General features: G+C 41.8%; 1 long non-coding RNA gene across 1 annotated transcript; it reads right to left on the bottom strand.

Annotated features, from left to right (window-relative positions):
- Positions 1-1820: 1820 nt before the first annotated feature.
- Positions 1821-16055, bottom strand: LOC133666707 (uncharacterized). Its single transcript, XR_009831201.1, has 2 exons — positions 15593-16055; positions 1821-3270 (listed from the first exon to the last, which is right to left on the bottom strand). It is a non-coding gene; the product is annotated as an uncharacterized LOC133666707 (long non-coding RNA).
- Positions 16056-16085: the final 30 nt, after the last annotated feature.

Here is a 16085-nt window from a genome sequence, read left to right as displayed (position 1 = left end):
TTTAATCAATTTGTAGATTTGATGATAAATCAAGTATTATTCGAGATTACGTTACTTCATTTTATGTACATTATCATTAAAGCCGATCTTTTTCTCCCCCTATTCGTTAATATGTTTTTTTTTTTTCGATTTTCGCAAAATTCCCTCTGAACTCTTCGTTACAAATTTCCCTAACGAACGATTGTTCGAACAATCGGCTGTAATAATTTTTGTATATGTTCTTTCTTTCCCCCCCCTCCCTCCAATCCTTCTGAAAACGCAATTGATAGTTTGTAATAAGGGAAAGATATATTTTTTTATGAACTAATAAGTAGATTGTACATATATATACATAGTATAATTGCGATATACTTGAAAATTGTGAATTTTATCACAATCCTATCCTTCTTTTCCCATTTTTCTAATCGATTAATTCTTCTTATCTTACTACACTATATTATACATCGCCCCGAGCAAAGGGATTAAACGACCGTTTTCCAATTTTTATTTACCGAGTAATCTTCTAAACGGAAATTAATAACATATAGATTCGTAGATTAATCAATTAACAATGTATAACGCGATCTTTTGTATCATCTATCTATATCAATTAAACGATACGTATACGTATAAAAAAAATATATATATATATACAGACACACACACACACGCATACATATTACGTGCACGTAAAGTAGTTTAAGTTGAGAGTTAAAAACTCTTCGTGAAAGCGGTACTTTCGTAAACGAATTATTTTCATCCCTTAACGTTTCATCGATACGTTTGCTTTTTATTTTTCGATAACTCGTGTACGAAAGGACCTGTTGTTCGTGAACAATTCAAGGAACAATTGCGACGAATCGATTGAAACAATTTTCACGTTCGAAATAATTAAAAAATCATCCGATCTGTTAATTGTAGCGAATTTATTTATTTATTCTTTCTTTTATAAAAAAAGGAATCGAAAAATCTTTTATCCGCCCGCTTTCGAAATAAAAGAAATCATTCTTATCGATTTATTATTTTTCGAACAAGAAGAAAAAAAAAATAAGAATTCGACGAAACGATAGTGTAACATCTGCTTATATTTAACTCGATATATGATTTTCTAATTATTTTGAGCAAACTTGTGCAACAAGATATTGTAAATAAATCATCGTTATTATTACTTTAATGTATCTTTTATCGAATGGGCACGCAAAGTATGAAACGCTACGTGTTGTTAAGACGTTCGAATCGAATCTTAAATAGCACGGCAACGCGTTCTATTTTTGTAAAAAGTCTATGTAACGTGTACACATATTGCGAATTCGACGTGATTCTTAGATTTTCGTAAAAATTCATCAAAAATTCGTGCTATTTAACGAATCGAAGTAGAAACGAATTGGTGATTCCGGATATCATTGGCTTGCCGATTCGGATCACGCGTGTGATGTTCGCGCGAAATATAATCGATCATTGTGTGTATGAATTGCTAACTAATTTAATCGTTGACCGATCGAATCGCGATCGATGATCAGTTTTTTTTTTTTTATTCTCTTTCCGTATCGCACGCATTACGTTGCATTAATTTATAGAAATTGAGCGATACGCAAAAATTTAATCGGCAGGCGATTTTAATCGATTTATTATTCGACCTTTATTTTTTTTTTATTTTTATCACTCGAAATTGATAGCCGATCGTATTCAAATTCGTTCGAATTCGATTCCACCGCGATAATTGATGCTTTTTCCGGCGAAATCGCCATTTGAATTTCATCGATTCGATGAACAATTCTTCGACCAAACGCTGTTTTACGCTATTTTATCGTTCTTCGTGATTTTGAAGTGTCGTTTTGTTCTTTTTTTATTTAGACTAATTTTAATCCCATTTTTTGGGAAATAATTGCTCGCGCCAAGACTTGCTGCGTTTTCATAGGTAATTCAACAGAGCACGATTAATCCTCCGGTAATCCTAAACCAAAATATTTCTCGTTAAAAGTAAAATGATAATAACAATGATAGTCATAATATTCAATATTGTTCGAAAAATTCGTAACTCGTTATTAAATTATCGGGTATAAAAAAAATTTTCTTGATTTATTCGTAGCGTAGATAATTCAGTGTAGTAGGAAAAATTGAAAATCGAAACGATAGGGGGAAAGAGCAAACTGTCGAGCAAATGGATTACGAGAGGAGTAGTGGTGCGATAAAGGAATGACGATACTTCGTAATAGAAAATAATTGTAATACTTAAATAGAGTACTTAACGATCGCACGACACAACGTGATTGTTTTACGACGTTATAAATTTGTATTGTAAAATCGTGTTCATCGATCGAAACGCACCGCGCATCCGATTATTCGATCAATCTAATCCTCTCGAAGTGCCATTAAAATCGCGATAATTCATCGCTCAGCTTCTATTTTTTTTTTTTTTTTTTTTACTCCCAACGAACCCGATCGGAAGTAATTTCGAAATGGAAAAGTAAAAAGTGCCCTTTTCATCGGATGTCCCTTAACCGTTAAGTTTTAAGAGTAAGTTTTAAGAGTAGACTGTAAAAACGCGTCGCGTTTATATTAGAAACTTTTACCATTTTCTTTTTTTTTTTCAGTTATGCGTTTCACCGATGGCGGAATTGTCGTCACAGATATACATATATACATATATATATACATATTAAGTTAGGTAAAATATTAGAGGGGATGAACAGCCGAGAAGAAACAAGCCTTTTCGAACAATTCGTTTTAACAAGTAACCATATGTATATATATATATATATACACATACATACATACATACATATATTCTTGAGACTTTAATAAAATAAAATGTACATGAACAAGACTGACACGATGGTTTGATCTTTATTGAGTTTATTATAAAAAAAAATCCCTCGTCCAAGTTCCATTCCACCAGATGTAAGATTAAAAGAAATATAAATAAAAATAGGAGATGGAACAAATTGTATCGTTATACGTTTGCAATATGTTGTCAATTGTAGGTTGGAATGTTTGGAGCGAAAGCAACGGTCGCCACTTGATTAACCCTCCCGGAGAGAGAGAGCATCATTTTTACAGCGGCGACGGAAGCGATAACGGGACCGATGTTTTTCCATCTCGCCTCCGTGTTACAGCCTATTTCCAAGTGTTGTGATTAGCGGTACGCGAAAGATGTTATTCTTGTGTATGGGTGTTTGTCTTCGCTGCGCGCTCTCCCACGAAGATCGTCCGAAACACGGCATACGGAATCGGCGATGATAGCAAAACATCGCTCCTATCGCCGTCCAATTTCGCCTTGCCCGTCGGATTCTATAAAAGGAAAAGGAAAAGAAAGCACCTCCTTTATACGCGAAGCGTATTTCCGTGTTTGTTCGCACGCATCGTCCACGCGCCGCCAAATACCCTGCGCGAATCGCAACGGCGAAAATCCTCGATCCGTGGCGGCCATAAAAACCGGCGGCTTCTCTTTACGGCCGCGATAAAGCTTTTCCTTTTCTATCTGCGCAAACGGAAAAAGGGAAACAAAAAAGGGAAAGAAAAATGTGCGATTCTTCTCTCCGGCAAAGCGCCGCCATCGTAAATCGATTATCGTTTTACGACGAGGATCTTGGATTATCGTTTCCCTCGTTTCGCACGTTTCCCTCTCACGGGAACCGTCCCTTCCGCTACCTGGCGCACCCTGACCAAACGTTTTATTGCCGCGTCCCTGTATACACCTTCCAATTCCTCCTAATGCGGCGATTATCCACCGAAACGACGTACTCGCGACCGACCACGTGTAGCACGGATAATTCTCTCCAACCACGTTCCTAACTACGAGCGAGGTAAATCCTCCAATCGTCCTCTCTCTTCTCTCCGGGCAAACGAATTTAAATGTAAATTCTTCTTCTCCTAACTAAGTAATTGATGGCAACTTTTTTCCCCAACTTATCCTCGACAACTCGATTCCATCTACTTCCGGCAGCCACTGCTCGAAAGAGGGACGAGGATCGATATTTCGCGGGGGCAGCGGCCCCGTCGCAGCGTACTCATTCCCCGGGATAATAATTGAAAGCCGTGGTAAAATGGCGCGAGTCATGGTGCGCGCGTGATATTATTAAAATTGACCGGAATGGATGATGGGACGTAATGGATGGGGGAGGGTTAGGGTTCGAGAAATCGGTGCCAATTCGAGCCGCGTTTGATCGGTCGTCCAACACCTGCCTGCCTGCATCTTTTTTTCGCGTCATCGATCGCACCCTCCACAAACTTTTATTACACACGTACGTTAAGGATATCACGATTTCGTTGATTTTTAAACGGGACAAATTTCTGTCCCCTCGTTTCAACGGAAAGGGGGAGAGAGAGAAAGGAAAATCAAATATTTCGTATAAAATTTGTTCGCATCCATTCCGTTACTTTATTTCCGAAATAAAACACGAATCCTCCCCCGAAGAGGGGAGAAAAAATAAAGGAAAGGAGAAAGTTTCGCAAGTTTCGTTCCTACCGTCGATTAAATAGAAAATGTGTTTTCGGTGGCGAGCAAGTATCGGCATGTGAACGGGGGAGGAGGAGGAATCAAAGGTCTTTCGGTTTGGCCCGCTTAAAACTTTTACCTTTCGGAGGAACGTTTGCACGGAAACGATGAAACGGAAATTTAACGAAAGATCGGGTGGGGGTGGCAGGGGCCGAGGGTGGGCACACAACACCGCACCGCCGCTCTTGTTTGTACAATCGATTCCGTGGAGCGTGGTGCTTTTATATTGCGAGCAAGGATCGCCCTTTCCCCTCGAAAATATCGAAAAATCTTGGATCGTTCCCTAACCCTTTCCCGACAAAAACTTCGAATTTAATTCGACCAGAGTTTCACCTTTCGTTTCCGTATCCTAATCGCGCCTTGGCCGATTGGAAAATCGATCGACGAGTGGGATCGTAATCGCAAGAAGAAGGACAAGGAAAGCGAGTTAAATTAAATGGTACGATATTTGGTTGGTAAAGCGCGCGAATGAAATACGATTCGATGGTAAATATTAGTAACGAAACTTGTAAGTCGGCCGATTAAAGGTACTCGCAAGTTGTGGAAATAAAAGCGAACACAACGTGAAACTAATGAAGATGGAACATTAAACATGTTCAATATTAGCGATCAAATATTTATAAAGAAATGTTTACTGGTACGTATGTACAGATTCTCTGAATCGATGTTTGCGCTAGTGTAGACCTGTTTTCTTAACGTGTTAGGAATATCGTTTCAGCGTTCCTACTTATTTCACCTCTTTCATGATCCCGTGCCAACTAATTCAATTCCGCTACGTCAAATATCATATTTTTACCTACCAATTTTCAACTATTCTCCGCGATAAACCAGTTATTATCGCCTCGCCCATCTATTTGCGACGAAAAGGAGAGGACGAACAAGGTTCTCGTCGTTCCTCACCCCTTTCGAGACTTTTCATCCCAAGACTCATCGTCGTTACCGCGATTCAAATTGGAAGGAAGCGTGCTCGACGTGTAGTCCAACAATCGAATTTCTCGTTGGGAAAACAATGACAAAGTCGGGAAGATAGCGTCTATTTGGGGAAGGGGGAGGAGGAAATTCTTTTTCTCTTCTAACGTGTGACTAAGTTTAGTACTTTAGCGTTAAACAAGAGATAACGTTGCTTGCGAACAAAGCAAGGATCTCTCGGTGACTAATCCAGCCGTCGTATTCGTCGTCGTCGTCATCGGAGCTTTACAAATAAGATTGTAACCGAGGAAAACGTCCATTATAGTTTCAACAGGTTACGTTGGAAAGCATCGTTTACGATCTCCTTTCATTCCGGCTTATCACGGCCGTGTATTTGTCGATCGATCGTCCCGCAAACATTTTCACGCTGATTCACGGGATGCACGGCAATTCTTCCGTCCGATCAAAGTTTTCGAGAGAGGGCAAGATTACGTTTCATTTTCGGAATAATTCCAGTTTTCTTTTAACTTTCACTTTCGTTCGTCGTCCGAAAAATTATCGTTCCAAGGTTTTCCAAGAAGAAACGAGGAGGAGGAGGAGGAGGAGGAAGAAGAAGAAGGAAGGAATAATTGCACTCGGTGCAGAGCGTGAAACGTACACCGGTTAAAAAGTTTGCGCAACCGATTCGAGGGGGTACGGAGGTCTCTGGCGGACGTCGTCGAGCAATTGTGCTCTATTGATCCTGCCAGCGACTCGGTTATTACTTGCAAATATTTACCGATTTCTCGCTATGACAAACAAGCTGAGCGAGCCGCGATTTCCACGAGCTTTGCTCGCTTTTTCGCCTATTTATATACCTTTTCCTTTTTTTCTTTCCTTCCTTCTTTTTTCCGCACCAGCGAAGATATATCGCTCACGAGTCGCGTCGAGAGACTAATAAGATAGTAATAGGGAAGATAAGGTGTCGTAGATAAAGTCGAATTATCGCCGTATTTTCGTCCCGTGAACATCAATAGGTTCGAAGTTCTTTCTCGGAATATTTGTTTTACGCAGTAAGCAAGGTACCCCCGCTAGTCGATCGCTTTCGAGGAAGGGAAGCAAATGTGTTTTTCGTCGGGGAGAGGAATAATTAAAGCAATTCCTGCTAATTTAAACGTTTCTTGCCACTTTCGTCGAAACGAGTCTACGTTTAGGATAAACGAAACGAAACGAGCGAAGATAACCGAAGTAGGTTATCTTGAAATTATCGTGAAATCGTAAGTCGCTCGGTATAAACTCGGTATAAACGATGTTAAAAATACTCCTTTCAAATGTATCTTTTACACTCGAAATTATTAAATTATAATCCACCGTTTGCGTCATCTCACCCTCTAAAGGAAATTACACGGGGAGGGGCTGTAAGTGGATGCAGGGCGAAATTGAGTCACTTAAAAAACGATAGACCGCGTGTGCTTTATCGTGCTCGAGACGGCGCAGACGAGACCCTCGAAAAAGAGTCACGTGCTGTGCGTGCCTCGCCGGCCTTTTCCCAGATTTGCGGCCCTCGAGATCGACCGTCGGCCTATCTCCGACCAGGAGGGCCAGGAGGCCACCCCCTCCCCTCGATTCGGCTAAAAATAATAGACCGCGCCTCGCACGTTCTCGAGGAGGTGTTCCAAGAACGTGGACGAAAGGAATCTCGGCAAAGCGCGGTCGTGGATTATCGGAGTGACATTGTGTATAGACATTAGAAATTGTCTCGATTAATGGCGTGGATCGTTGGACGAAAAGGAGGAAGAAGGGGGGGCGGAATTGTCGAAAGTACGGGTTTTGAAAGGCGAGGGAGAGGTGGAAAAATGACAGGGGCTTTCCCCGGCTCGAGGAAATTAGTTTTGACCCGATTATGCCGGTGCTTAATGCGGTTCACGCTCTCCTCTCGAGCGCAAATGTTGTGACAGCGATTTACCAAGTCACGGGTCGAGATTTGCACGGGTTTAAACGCCGTTCGAACACGTTCCAGGTTCTGCGTTATTCACAGACACGGATCGGCCGATCACACCTACCTATCCGTCTCCATCTCTTCTCCGAGAGTCAATCCTCGACCTCGACTTTCCCAACGGTCCTCCCTATTTTTGTTTTTCTAGCCGGAGGCGAGACGAGCGCAATGACGAGAGAAATGAATTTATTTTTTTCCCCGGAATAAAAGTCAAAAGTCTTAGAGTTGACGATAAACTAAGTTTTCTTATCTTTGATTTACGATGCAGAGAGATTTACTTTAATTTCCTTCGTCACCTTCGCAACAATTCTCGTGCCACCTCTTCGCGCCTCCCCGCCTTTCCTCTCCTTCCATTAATTCACACGTACACGATACACACGTTCACCAGAGTTTCCCTTAATTAATTTCGCCTATTCTCCGTGCGCGCGCGATCATTTCGAGTAATTTTTCGAGTGTTTTTCGGACGTGACCCAGCCGCGGATGCGCCTCATTTCCTTGGCCCCCGCGAAACATTGACTTCTCGACGGTGGCGGTTTGTTGTTTCGCAAAGCGTTGAAACAACAAACCCTCGTTCACTCCGTAATCGCGCGACAGGTATTTGGGTCGTCGGATATTTTTCTAGGGCGAGCCGAAAAAACAGAAAGAACTTTTCAACTTTCGTCTCATCTTCTCGAAAAATTTACAAACACGGAACGAATATATATATATATATATGCATGAACTTTTCGTTCCTTTCACCCGATTAATTCGAGATGGGGTAATTTTTGGAAGAAGAAAAGAACAAAAATGGCTGTTTGTCCACGGGACGGCGTGGACAAGGTATCAACGGCGTTAATAACGGGGGAAAACAGGGGTAGACCACCCACGCGGAGCCAGGTAGCCGTCATCCGTCCGTTCGGTGGATCCGTGGTCAGTTGCTTCGGCCCGTCTCGCATCCCCTCGTGTCACCTCCCTCGTCTCTCTATGTATAAATGACAAAACACTTTTATCGAGCCGAAGTGACTCTCGACTCGCGAGTTTCGCTACTCGAAACGGTAGTCAAACATCGTTTGGCTCGGCGAAAAGGAAATTCTTTTCGGATAAAGCGTTTAATAACGAATGGGGGGAGGGAGAATCGATCGAAGAGTTTCAATTTTTGAAATCGAATTTCCAGTAAAAATTGAGTTATTTATTTTATCACGATACGACGCGCTCGATCAGAAGGTGATTCTTTTATAATCGTTGTCCGGAGATAAAAATTGTTGCGGATAAAGCGAACGTTCTAGATTTTAATTATTTGTTCAATCTTTTTTCTTTTTAAAATTTTTATCTCAGAACAAGTCGCGCTCTCTCTGAAACTCGCAACGCGAATTTCTTAACGCGGTGTGCCGCGTTTTTTTATCACGCGCAAATAAGTTGTTAAAATTCCAGGTCGCAATAAAACCGTACCTACACCGCGACGAAGTATGACTACCAGACCGAAAAATAAAGCATAATTGGCGTGAAAAAGGAGAGAACAAAAAAACAAAAAACTGACTCTGCGACGACTCCCGAGGCCCCATTTACTCCTTTTACCGGATAGAACGGGAAAACAATAATCTCGTTCGAAATTGCAAATTTCCAAATTCGTTTCGTGCGCATGAGCAGAAGGAAAAAGGAAGAAAACCCGGAGAGATTCTAGCAGATTGGGTGTGGATGTTCGAGATAGCTTCTTCTAATCTAGGTCAAACAGCAAATCGTTATTTAATCGCAGATTAAGGATCGGTTACTAATCGAAACGAACAGCACTCGATTGCGCACTTGTGCCGCTCTTGGGGGGAGGAGGTGGGGGAGGTGAGACGGTTCCGGGGGCGGGAGGGGAGGGGGAGCGATTTGTTGTAACGAAGAACGCAGGCCGCGCTCGCTTGGCACAATGTAGCCACTTGTTTACAGGGACAATATTTTCATTCCGCAAACAATTGGTGGCTCGATAAAGACCCGGCGTACAGGTGGGTGCTCTCTCCGATCTAACGTTGGAACGCGCCGCCCGTTCGTCAATGCCTCTCTCCTCCCTCCCTCCCTCCCACCCCCTCTCTCTCTCTATATATATATATATATACACGCGTGCGTGTGTACGTGTGTGTTTACGAATCTCTCGAGTAAAGTATTAGCCGACTCTAAACGCTTGAATCGTCGAGTTGTGTGCCTTCGATTCGTCGCCCCGTCAACCTGACCGATATTTCTCTCTTTCTCTCTCCCCCCTTATTTTTCCCTGCTTTCCTTCCCCCTTTCCTTTTTAACCATGCACCTGCTTTTGCATTATTACTTTTCCTCTCCCCCCTCTCTGTGGGAGTAGTTGACGCGAGGGGAAAGAGAGGGGATGTGTCGGTATTTTTCGAGCCGCTCTCCTTTTCGCCAAGCTTCATTTCATTCAAGCTTCTCCCTCATTCTTCTTTTTATCGATCGAATTGAAGATTCCTTTCGAGAAAGGAAATGGAAAAATGGGATAATTAGATCCGATTTCACGCGACCGACCGTCCTCGTTACGATATCAAGAATAATAACGGTAATAATAATAGTAAGACGGATCACGTGGTCGAGCCGATTCCGATTGGCGAGATAAAGGATGGAAGATTCGATGGGTTTCGTATTACCAGCCGCCGGTAAAATGGGGTAAAACTAAAATCCGTGGACGGATCCGTTGAAGCGGCGGCGGAAGGAAATGGGGGCGCGATGAAACGCGGAGGGAAAACGCGTTGGGTTGGGAAAGAAACAATGGCGTCCCGGTGGACGCGAGGCGTTCTGGAGGTGGAGGATAATCCTGGTGGTGTTTACGATCGAGAAACCGCAAGAATGAAAACAAAGTACGGTCTGATCGGGGGCAAAGTCTACTCTTACGGCTGTTGTGGATAATAAGCGACGCTAAAGTGACCGTAAACGGAGATTTGCCGTTCGAGGAACGATGCAACTACTGTCGAGCTTCTCATCGTTATTCGGCAGCTTCGATTTATTAACTCACTTTTTTCTTCTTCTTCTCCCCCTTCCTTCGCGTGTTTTTCTTTCCTTCTTGCTCGAGAAGGCGCAGTTTTGTTAGTAGATATTAACGAAAATGGACAAATATGACTTGGACGAGTCACGAGTGACTCGTCCCAACGATTACGGTTTCTATTATAAATATCGTATTGTCGAGAGGAGACAATGGTTTTTCGTTTTCCGAAACTGCTCAAGTTTGAAAATTCGTTTGAGTGAGTCATTAAGAGACAGTAATGAAAAAAAGGAAAGAAAGGAAAAGAAAGGAAAAACAATTATCTTTTATGCTTTTATCCTCGTATGAATGCAGAGGGAATGTATTGTAATAGCATAGATAGACATTTAGACACGGTTTTATCGTGACAGAGGGCCTCTGTTAATCGGTGGTCACTGGACAAGATACAAGGGGCGACGGACAGGCAATCGATAAAACGACGGAACTCGTTCGTGATCGGCCCTCTACCTTTCGCCCCTTTGTCCGACGCCCGTCATTTTTGCCGTTCATTTTCTCTCGCGAGAACTGTGACTCAAAAAAAAAAAAAAAACAAGAAAAAAAACAGTAACGATAGTAAAATTCGAGGTGGAAATCGTCGTTGAAGAAACCTTTTTCCTTCTCTACTTTTCGCTGTTTTGATGAATATTCCGATTTCTAAGCAATAGAAATCGCGATAGAAACAGATCGTTTCGTTCGAAGCTTCTCTTAAGTATCCGTCGCGCGAAGAAAAAGATATACGGAGACGAGCGACACTTGTTGAAATAGTAAATTGCGTATAAATTATTAACAATTAGCAAACGATGACGCGACGTGTTAAGCATAGAGACGAACGAGGCGAAAATATCGTCTCGAAACTGTTGGTCGACGGCAAACAAAGTTTTCTAACCGATCGTAAAAAGATTTTTCCGCTCGATCCAAGTTTTTTAAATCAATTCCGGGGAATATTTGAACTGCGCGGTGAGCCGTCTCACGCGGGAATAATATAGGAAAGAAAAAAAAAAAAAAGAAAAAAGACGAGGAAGAGAAAATGAAAATATTCCTTCCTCGCGACGAGAAGAAGCGCAAAGAGTTTGAAATATATAAAAAAATACTCGTTCCTTTATTCCCTTCTTTTCTTTTCTTACGAACGTCGATAATAATCGAGTTTACGATTTTTCTTCGATCGACGGCGCTCGCAACCTGCGAATTTAAAACAATTTTGCGAGTTCCAATTAAAGGAGCGAACGATCCGCGAATCGTCGGGCAATTTGGAGCGGCTGCCTCCGAGATTACCGGATCTCTCTCGATCCCGCGGAGCGGAGACGTGTTTGCGAACCGTATTAGCCTCGGCTTAATAAAGTTAAAAATGCACTTTGCGGCGGCCCTGCAATAATGTTAATCCCCCGCGTCGGCGGAAGCCCAGCTTTTCCAGCACGCGAGTTTAATCGGCCGACGCACGCATCCCTTTTTGCCGCATAACTACGGATCATCGAGTGATATTGCGTCCGAACGTACGTTCACGATGACGTTCGATTCTCGATCGTGCACTCATTCCAAGAAAAGAAAATTTGTCAACCGACGGAGAATTAACTCGTGCAACAACTTCTCGCGATTGCGACCATACGTTTCTTATCCGAACGTATAATTTTCGAACATATTCTTCCAATTTGCGTGCTATTTGGACGCCAGAGAAGAGAAAATTTGTCAACCGATGGAGAATTAACAATAACTTTTGTGATTACGTCGAGTGATACTACGTTCCTTACCCAATTCTAAATCGTGCACTTATTTGAACGCGAGAAAAGAGAAAATTTGTCAACCGATGAACAATTAACTGCAATAATTTTTGATTGCATCGAGTGATACTATATTCTTTAATTGTGCACTTATTTGAACGCGAAAGAAAAGAAAATTTGTCAACCGATGAACAATTAACAATAATTTTTGTGATTACATCGAGTGATTCTACGTTCTTTATCCTACGTTCTTTAATCGTGCACTTATTTGAACGCAAGAGAAGAGAAAATTTGTCAACCAATGAACAATTAACTGCAATAATTTTTGTAATTACATCGAGTAATACTACGTTCTTTAATCGTGCACTTATTTGAACACCAGAGAAGAGAAAATTTGTCAACCAATGAACAATTAACAATAATTTTTGTGATTACATCGAGTGATTCTACGTTCTTTATCCTACGTTCTTTAATCGTGCACTTATTTGAGCGAAAGAAGAGAAAATTTGTCAACTGATGGAGAATTAACTCGTGCAGCATTTTCTCGTTTACGTCAATACGTTTCTTACCCGAACGTATAATTTTCGAACATATTCCAATTTGTGTGCTATTTGAATGCCAGAGAAGAGAAAATTTGTCAACCGATGGAGAATTAACTCGTGTAATTTCTCGCGATTACGTTTCTTACTCGAACGTATTCACGTATAATGTTCGAACATATTCTTCCAATTGTGCGTGCTATTTTGGACGCCAGAGAAGAGAAAATTTGTCAACCAATGAACAATTAACAATAATTTTTGTGATTACGTCGAGTGATACTACGTTCTTTATGCTACGTTCTTTAATTGTGCACTTATTTGAACGCAAGAGAAGAGAAAATTTGTCAACCAATGAACAATTAATTGCAATAATTTTTGTGATTACATCGAGTGATACTACGTTCTTTAATCGTGCACTTATTTGAACGCGAGAGAAGAGAAAATTTGTCAACCAATGAACAATTAACTGCAATAATTTTTGTAATTACATCGCGAGAGAAGAGAAAATTTGTCAACCGATGGAGAATTAACTCGTGCAACAATTTCTCGAGTGATACTACGTTACTTACTCGAACCTATAATATTCGAACGTATTCTAATCGTGCTATTTGGACGCGAGAAAAACCGATGAAAAATTAACTAATCAAATCGCAACAATTTCTGCGATTACATCGAGTGATACTGCGATGATGTTCGATCATACTCTTCCAATTGTGCGCGTTATTTGGAGGGAAAAATTATTCAACAATTTCGCAGCAATTTCGTTGAATCGCGCGGGAAACTAGCGTCGATTAATCGGCGTTTATTTAATTCATCGTGGACGCGCGATCATAGTTGATCGCGCCGTGTAACGATCCGTGAAATTATTAGCGCTGTTTATCATAAATAACGTCGCGCCGCATTGTACGGTTTGAAACGGTGTCGCGTTTGCACTTCGAGTCTTGAAATTTGCATTACTTGGTTTCCGCGGAATATTTGCTTCCCTCGTCGTAGCAGTTAAGTCGATATTTTTCCACGTATCTTACTTACGTATGCGAGCAGAATTTTTTTCTATTTTTCCTCCTCCGAGGTCGAGGAACCGCATAATTCTACTTAAAATAAAAAAGTAACTCTCTCGTCTCGTCTCGTCTCGTCTCGCTTCTAACGGCCGGTGTGAAACCGCGAACGAGATTTCTCCGTCCGTTGCCGGCAAAATGGGTCACCGTTCGATGATTTACACCACCGCTGGGGGAGGAGAGGGGGAGGGGGAGGGGAGACGTGTTAAGTCGTTGGACAAATGCGACCACCCTTCGGCGCTTTCCTTCTTCCTTCCCTTCCAGATTTCGTGTCGCGCACACGAAAGGACGACGCCATTAGACCGTACTTGGCACTTCCTCGAAAAATAATCGAAAACAAATCACTTACGATTCGTTCGAGCGTATCTGCGATTTACCAGCGACGATCACTCCCCGATTCCTCTTATCAATTTCCTAACGAGAATTGGCAAACATCTTTTTTTTTCTTCCTCTTCTTCTTCTTCAATCGATCGTTTCGATCAATCCCATCGGAACGGGACATATCGCAACGAACGAACGTTTGTACACGCGTTACGTCACTGTACAATCTCTGCGTTTAAAAATTTCGAAACGAAACGGACGAGCGATCGACCACTTCGTCGTCCACGGACGATATCTCCTCCTTGAGGGGGAAAAGAAATAAGGGAACGAGCGTGATCGTTGATTTTTCTCCTTTTTTTTTTTCCTCTCTTACCTTTCGGTCGATAAAATACGAGGGAAGAGAGGAGAAGGAAACGGAGAATGGCGAAATAACGAGGAAGAAATGGAGGGAAGAACTCGCGAGGCGTGGAACGGACGCGTCGCGGCGCGACGGAGGGAGAAAACCGCGCGGCTGGATCGAGTTAAGCTAAACGAATTATCAGCCGAAAATTCGATCTCTTTTTATTACGCCCGTTTAATATTCATGGGCCACGGGACGGTTAATTATTCGAGACGCGATAAACGATTAATCGGCGCTGATCCGGGAGGCGCGACGTGGCGGAAAAAGCGGAAAATTCGATTGCAAAACTCGATTGCCGGACGCTGGGAACGCCGTTGTTATTGTTGATTTTCTACGTGGAACGATTCTCCACAGTTTCGAAACGGTTTTCCTTCCACGTCGACGAGGAGGAACGACTCGTGCGAATAATTATTATTTCTTTAAAGCGGGAGAGGAACAAGTTTGGAGAATAAGGAAAATGTATCTCTTTGATTTGTTCCTTGTTAAAATAAGCTAAGATTGTTTGATAATTCTCCTTCCTGAGAAGGAATTCGAGTGTACTTATAGTTAGAAGAGGCTTAATTCGATCGTAAATATCGACAAATTTACGTTGAATGTTTAGAATTATCAGTTATATATATGGATATAGATAAATATTATGCGTGTATATATTTGTTGTTGTAATTAAATGTTATCGGGGCCTATTCGAGTTATCTAGCTTTGACATAGGTAATGAAAGCGTATTCTTATGTAAGCCGGTCCAAACTCTCCGTAATTTGCTTCGACATTTACTTTTGCTCGAGTCGTTAACAAAACCATCTATCTTTCCGATCCAAAAATAATTCTACGATCAAACGGGGAACGATTATCGCGACCGCATCAATTCCCTTTCCAATTTCCATCCATTGTTATGAGATTTATGAGAATAAGTCGAGAAGAACGATTAATTTTAATCGAATTATTTTTATTCCGAGAGTCGCGAGGGTTGTTAATTTCGACGCAATTTCGTCCGATTTTCTCGAGTCGTCAAACTTTTCTCCTTCGAGAAAGGAACGATCGTGACCGTAAAGAGAGAAAGATACAATACACAATCGAACGAACCGCGTTTCTTTCAACCATGCGATCTAATTCAAACGATATTCGAGAAATTTTTGAATACGAAAGAAAACTACGTATATATATATATATATATACATAATAAAGAAATTTCGACGAAAACGAATCACACGTTTCACGAACCTTCTTCGAATATTCCAAATTGTCCCAGCTCGACGAGCAGCTTCTTCTCCTCTTCGTCCTTCACCAATAATAAATACCCCGTGAACATCGAAACGCACCACAGCCACGAATTTGCAAAACCACTGTTCGAACCCTTCGAATTAACCCCACTAACACCAGCGAAAAGGACGAGATAGCAGCGGAAGCGAGCGACCAAGCGAGTAACGAAGAAAGAAGAACGAGATGGGAGGAAGGGGTAAGGGAGCAAAGGGAAAAATTTGCAAAAAAAAGTTGGAAACGAAACGAAAGAAAAAGCGAAGAATAAGAATAATAACAAGAATAATAATAATAAGAAGAAGAAGAAGAGAGGAAAGAAGAAAAGCGTGGAAGGCCGTGGCGTGAGGCGCGTCGATAGGTGTGAAACGCGTGGCAGACAGACAGTTGACATGACATGAGAGAGGAGCGTGTTTGGGACGCGGCGTTTGGGACGCGGCGGTGGCCGGGCATCGTGGAT

The sequence above is a fragment of the Apis cerana genome, linkage group LG9 (assembly GCF_029169275.1).
Source record: "Apis cerana isolate GH-2021 linkage group LG9, AcerK_1.0, whole genome shotgun sequence".
In the NCBI taxonomy this organism is placed as follows: Eukaryota; Metazoa; Arthropoda; class Insecta; order Hymenoptera; family Apidae; genus Apis; species Apis cerana.
Note: the sequence above shows the minus strand (reverse complement) of the source record. Positions and strands in the feature narration are given on the sequence as shown.